Source organism: Silene latifolia, chromosome 3, assembly GCF_048544455.1.
Source record: "Silene latifolia isolate original U9 population chromosome 3, ASM4854445v1, whole genome shotgun sequence".
In the NCBI taxonomy this organism is placed as follows: domain Eukaryota; kingdom Viridiplantae; phylum Streptophyta; class Magnoliopsida; order Caryophyllales; family Caryophyllaceae; genus Silene; species Silene latifolia.
Genome location: NC_133528.1, coordinates 91,124,701 through 91,131,584, shown reverse-complemented (window position 1 = coordinate 91,131,584; position 6,884 = coordinate 91,124,701). Strand labels below are relative to the sequence as shown.

General features: G+C 36.3%; 1 long non-coding RNA gene across 1 annotated transcript; it reads left to right on the top strand.

The window, feature by feature from the left end:
- The first annotated feature begins 1,814 nt into the window (after positions 1 to 1,814).
- On the top strand, positions 1,815 to 4,852 carry LOC141646173 (uncharacterized). Its single transcript, XR_012545402.1, has 4 exons — positions 1,815 to 1,918; positions 2,018 to 2,084; positions 3,067 to 3,152; positions 4,579 to 4,852. It is a non-coding gene; the product is annotated as an uncharacterized LOC141646173 (long non-coding RNA).
- Positions 4,853 to 6,884: the final 2,032 nt, after the last annotated feature.

The window sequence follows — 6,884 nt, the reverse complement described above, 5'->3', positions numbered from 1 at the left end:
TAAATGTGACACGTTGTGTGAACCAGTTGTCCTTGTTCATTAGTCTTTGTGACTCGTTGTGTTAAAGAATTGAAATTGTTCATTAGTCCATGTGACTCGTTGTGTGAACCATTTATTCTTGTTCATTAATCCTTGTGACTCGTTGTGTTAAACAATTGTACTTGTTCATTAGTCTATGTAAGTCGTTGTGTGAACCATTTGTCCTAGTTTATTAGTCCTTGTGACTCGTTGTGTAAACCATTTGTCCTTGTTCATTAGTCCTTCTGACTCTTTGTGATAAAATTATTGTTCTTGTTCATTAGTCCATGTGACTCGTTGTGTTAAACAATTGTAATTGTTCATGAGTCCATGTGACTCGTTGTGTGAACCATTTGTCCTTGTTCATAAGTCCCTGTGACTCGTTGTGTTAAGCAACTGTACTTGTTCATTAGTCTACGTGACTCGTTATGTGAACCATTTGTCCTTGTACATTAATCCTTGTGATTCGTTATGTAAACCATTAGTCCTTGTTCATTAGTCCTTGTGACTCGTTGTCTTAAAACAATTGTACTTGTTTATTAGTCTATGTGACAAATTGTGTTAAACAATTGTAATTGTTCATTAGTCCGTGTGACTCGTTGCGTGAACCATTTGTCCTTGTTCATTAGTCCTTGTTACTCGTTGTGTTAAGCATTTGTACTTGTTCATTAATCTTTATGACTCGTAGTGTGAGCCATTTGTCCTTGTGACTCGTTGTGTAAACCATTTGTCCTTGTTCATTAGTCCTTGTGACTCGTTGCGTTAAAACAATTGGACTTGTTCATTAGTCTATGTGACTCGTTGTGTGAACCATTTATCCTTATTCATTAGCCCTTGTGACTCGTTGTGTGAACCATTTGTCCTTGTTTATTAGTAAATGTGACTCGTTGTGTGAACCATTTGTCTTTGTTCATTAGTCCTTGTGACTTGTTGTGTGAACCATTTGTCCTTGTTTATTAGTAAATGTGACTCGTTGTGTGAACCATTTGTCTTTGTTCATTAGTCCATGTGACTCGTTGTGTGAACCATTTGTCCTTGTTCATTAGTGTAACACCCCGTATTTTATTAAGTTGAATAAAATTCTTTTAATTGCTATTTTGAATTTAATTACATCGTTTAACGATTTATATATATATGCTTAGCTAATTAATTAATTTCATCATAATTCGATACGTTAATTTTAATAATCATTAATAAGTTTATTTAAAGTTAGTTCGAATTTATTGAAGTTAGTTCGGGTTTATTTATTTAATAATTTCCGTTTCTTTACGAGTCCTTATGAAAGTTGTTTTAAGTGAACCCGAGATGGAGTTTGGGAACAAAACCGTCCAATTAGCTATTTTGAGCTTATTTCACTAAATTAGCAATTTTTATTAATATCCGTTGGTTTTGTAAAAATCGCTAATAATTCCGATTCAAGCTAATATCGTATTATTTCCGTTAACTAGCTGAGTTTATTTTATTTTCACTCATTAAATCTATTTATTATTAATTTCGTTTTATTACTGAAACTTTTATTAAAAACCGATTTTATTAACTCGAAACGGTTTTAAAAACGAACGAAGTTACTTAACGATGAAGAAACGTACGTATAATTAGAAGCTAGCAAGCTAGCTGGTGTATCATTATTATTATTATTATTATTATTATTATTATTATTATTATTATTATTATTATTATTATTATTATTATTATTGTTGTTGTTGATGATGTACCGTCACTTTTCCCCCTTCCATTTTCTTTATTTTTTTCTGTCATTCGCTCAACAAAGAACAACAACAATCAACGACTCCATCACCTATTTTCCGATCATTCAAACCCCAGATCCCGCCTCCATTCTCAACCAAATTCGATAATTTTTGTACCATTCTCTTCCCCTTTCCTTCCTCCTCCTTTTAAGGTAAGAAAGTCTCCTTTTCGTAGTGGTTTCGTCTTTCGCCGTCTTATAAAAGTGTCGTCTTTTAGCTTCTTTATTCCGTTTTCTTGCCCTTTTATGAAGGATTCGAAGACCCGGGTGAGGCTCGTGCCTTGTGGACCATTTATTCGAAGAATAAGGGGCGTTTAAGGTAACACGATTCTACCGATCCTAATATTATTAGTCACCTTATTTATATTCTTGGTTATTATATTTTCTATTGGTAAGTTAATTTTATTATTGGTGAGACGGGTTGAGATTTGGTACTTTGAGACTTTGAATTGTTAGTGACGATGAGACGAATGATAGTCTGAGCCTTTCACGATAGTGTATAATGGGTATTCAGTTGATTAAAACTTTGGTTAGTTGAATTTAATCATGCGATAAAGGATCAGGTGGTACCAATTATGGGATTACTAATTATGAGTGTTATTGATATTGTCAATTAGGCGAGATTATAGCTTTGGGATGTTGTCATCTTGTGGTCAATCATTAAGTGAATTAGTGAAGTGCAAGTTAGTGCTCCATGAATTAACGAGGCCTTTTGTTGGTTAGTTTGCAATTAGCGGCTAATGGATTTAGGATTATCGGTTCATGTGGTGTTTGTTTGAGACGGTTTTATACGAGTTTTACTTATCCGTTTTGAGAAAAGTTGGTACCTTTGGATTCTTGGTGGAGTGGGGAATCATGTTGGATAATTTAATTGAATGGATACTATCATTTTAATGCTTAAAATTTCGTCTTAAGACGGTCACAAATGAGCTTCTTTAATAGTGAAAATGGGTTTTGTCGAGCAGTTTTAGCGGGCTGTTTTGACGGGTTTCTTTATGTTAATTTGAACCAACCTCTTAGCTAACGTCTCAAGTACATGTACATGTTGGGTTTGGGTCTTTTGTTTGGGTGGTATCCGTCGTGGTTTGGCCTAGGAAACCGTCCGAAGAGGCCGACAGAGGGTGTAGCTCGCGGCACCTAGCGAAAGAGCTAGTGGCCCGGCCGTAACTTGGCCGTGGCCTAGGCAGTGGCCTGGCTAAGTCGCGAGTATGGTTTATTTAAAATATAATTAAATTAATTTACGTCTCATATTTTATATAAAGATAGTTCGTTAATATCGTCCTTTCACATAATTATTTTAGGTGGCTCATATGGGGTTGAAGATGAAGAGTAATTTTGGGTTTTAGAAGCTTTCTCAAGTTTTTACTTGTCTCTTTGCTAGCGAAAGGTAACTATTCCGAGTTACTCGACGAATAAATGTCACATTAGTAGTTAATGTGTGCCGGTTGATTGTTAAGTGTTTAAGTGATTGATAATGATTTACTTTCATTTCTCACATGATAGAAATTGGAAATAGCAAAATGAATTTTATAGTGATAATTGTAATGTTTTGTTGATTGTCTGCAAATCGAGCCTTAGTCCCTTTGACTGATGCGATGTCAGTTAATTGAGTGATTGGTCAGCCGCAATTTAACCCGTACCTGTCGCAGGGCTGGGGTTGCGGGTAAAAATTCGGTTGAATGAATTAGATAATCGGCCTTTTTCTTGTTTTAGGCCATTTATTATATCTTAGGTTCACATGTATAGTTGATTGTATTTAATAGTATCTTATATTGTAGAAATGGCCCTAGTTTCCCCTGAAGCCTTTAATATGGTTACTATCGTTAGAACTAGAAATTAGTATTGAATTCTTATTGAGGAACTGTTGGATTGTATGCTGTAAATAGACATTTATATAGCCTTTCACATGATAGAATGTTAGCATTTAGGTCGGTAAGTAGGACTTTTTGCCCTCTTAAGGTTAAGTGGGTGTCTTACTTGACTTGTGTGGTGAGTCTTGGGTGGTGTGTGCTAAAATATTCAAGCTGGGACTAGCTGTGACTAGGTCCTAGGTGAGTATTTCGGCCTTCATCATAGATAGGTCTTTATAGTCTCTGACGAGTATATGTTCACTGCTTGATAGCCTTTGTGTTCCTGACTAGTGGATGTTTATCCAAGTTGGGGCATGACCTCAGGTACTAATTTTGATAGTATGGGGTCAGCTTAAGTACTAGCCGACCCTTCGGTGGTGTCCTTAGGGTACTCACTTCACTTTGTTTTAAAAAAAGTTGTGAGTCTTGGGTGCGGTGGTGTGTATCCGCATGTCTAGGTCTCAAGGCAGATTTTAGGCTAGGGTTGTGTTGTCTCTTGGCCATGTTTTCTTAATAGTAACCGCTGAGCCAAGATACCGGTTCGATTACCTTCCCTACCTCGTGGTATAGACTTGAGTTACAAAGTGACTATTGACGGGACTAAGAACTTATGCCTGTCTTTGATATATTGCCCTTTCTTGTATGGTGATTCTATGAATCATAGAAGGTGAGATGCAAGCCGGCTATGGTTGATAGAGTTTGGATTCCTGGATGTTATGTGATTCACTTGATAGTGTAGTATGAGTCGGTCTAGTATTCACATGCTAGGACTATGTGTTGTTATATTGTTGTTCACATGATAAGCACGATTGTCTAGCATCTATATGCTAAGGCTATGTGTTATTCATATTCATTTTCTCATGTTTACATGTTATATTAATTATGACATTTCGTGGCTGGGAGAACTCGGAGTTACTCCCCACTGACTGTGGCTTTCGTATTTGTATAAAATGCGAATGACAGGTAGGTGATGCATATATGGGGTACATGGACGAGCTAGCGAGCAAAGTAACCTTGGGACCTAGACTGGTTTTATTTCATTGTGACCCTTAAACCCTTTTTATGTCACATACATTTTAGGGACATATGTCTCCCTTTTCTATTTTGGGTTTGTATCTTTACTTTTTCTTATCATTAGCTATGTATGTAAAGTAGTTCATTAGCATTGCAGGTTTTGGCACCCGCTTCTGGGAATGTTGGAAATGTTGTGATTGGTTTAGAAAAGTTTTTGAAATTACAGGTTTTTGGCTAGTTGAACCAATTACAAACATATCCTACCAGTTTTTCTGTAGAATTACGTGTTTACTTTTCCGCAATAAATGAGGGTGTCAAAATTAGCCCTTGTGACTCGTCGTGTGAACCTTTGGTCCTTGTTTATCAGTGAATGTGACTCGTTTTGTGAACCATTTGTCCTTGTTCATTAGTCTTTGTGACTCGTTGTGTTAAAGAATTGAAATTGTTCATTAGTCCATGTGACTCGTTGTGTGAACCATTTATCCTTGTTCATTAGTCCTTGTGACTCGTTGTGTTAAACAATTGTACTTGTTCATTAGTCTATGTAACTCGTTGTGTAAACCATTTGTCCTTGTTCATTAGTCCTTTGACTCGTTGTGTAAACCATTTGTCCTTGTTCATTAGTCCTTCTGACTCGTTGTGATAAAATTATTGTTCTTGTTCATTAGTCCATGTGACTCATTGTGTTAAACAATTGTAATTGTTCATGAGTCCATGTGACTCGTTGTGTGAACCATTTTTCCTTGTTCATTAGTCCCTGTGACTCGTTGTGTTAAGCAATTGTACTTGTTCATTAGTCTATGTGACTCGTTGTGTGAACCATTTGTCCTTGTTCATTAGTCCTTGTGATTCGTTGTGTAAACCATTAGTCCTTGTTCATTAGTCCTTGTGACTCATTGTCTTAAAACAATTGTACTTGTTTATTAGTCCATGTGACTCATTGTGTTAAACAATTGTAATTGTTCATTAGTCCATGTGACTCGTTGCGTGAACCATTTGTCCTTGTTCATTAGTCCTTGTTACTCGTTGTGTTAAGCAATTGTACTTGTTCATTAATCTATGTGACTCGTAGTGTAAGCCATTTATCCTTGTGACTCGTTGTGTAAACTATTTGTCCTTGTTCATTAGTCCTTGTGACTCGTTGCGTTAAAACAATTGGACTTGTTCATTAGTCCATGTGATTCGTTGTGTGAACCATTTGTCCTTATTCATTAGCCCTTGTGACTCGTTGTGTGAACCATTTGTTCTTGTTTATTAGTAAATGTGACTCGTTGTGTGAACCATTTGTCTTTGTTCATTAGTCCATGTGACTCGTTGTGTGAACCATTTGTCCTTGTTCATTAGTCCTTGTGACTCGTTGTGTTAAACAATTATACTTGTTCATTAGTCTATGTGACTCGTTATGTGAACCATTTGTCCTTGTTCATTAGTCCTTGTGACTCATTGTGTAAACCATTTGTGCTTGTTCATTAGTCCATGTGACTCGTTGTGTAAACCATTTGTCCTTTTCATTAGCCCTTATGACTCGTTGTGTGAACCATTTGTCCTTGTTTATTAGTAAATGTGACTCGTTGTGTAAACCATTTGTCCTTGTTCATTAGTCTTTGTGACTCATTATGTTAAACAATTGTAATTGTTCATGATTCCATGTGACTCGTTGTGTGAACCATTTGTCCTTATTCATTAGTCCCTGCGACTCGTTGTGTTAAGCAATTGTACTTGTTCATTAGTCTATGTGACTCGTTGTGTGAACCATTTGTCCTTGTTCATTAGTCCTTGTGACTCGTTGTGTAAACCATTTGTCCTTGTTCATTAGTCCTTCTGACTCGTTGTGATAAAATTATTGTTCTTGTTCATTAGTTCATGTGACTGGTTGTGTTAAACAATTGTAATTGTTCATGAGTCCATTTAACTCGTTGTGTGAACCATTTGTCCTTGTTCATTAGCCCCTGTGACTCGTTGTGTTAAGCAATTGTACTTGTTCATTAGTCTATGTGACTCGTTGTGTGAACCATTTGTCCTTGTTCATTAGTCCTTGTTCATTAGTCCTTGTGACTCGTTGTCTTAAAACAATTGTACTTGTTTATTAGTCCATGTGACTCATTGTGTTAAACAATTGTAATTGTTCTTTAGTCCATGTGACTCGTTGCGTGAACCATTTGTCCTTGTTCATTAGTCCTTGTTACTCGTTGTGTTAAGCAATTGTACTTGTTCATTAATCCATGTGACTCGTAGTGTGAGCCATTTGTCCTTGT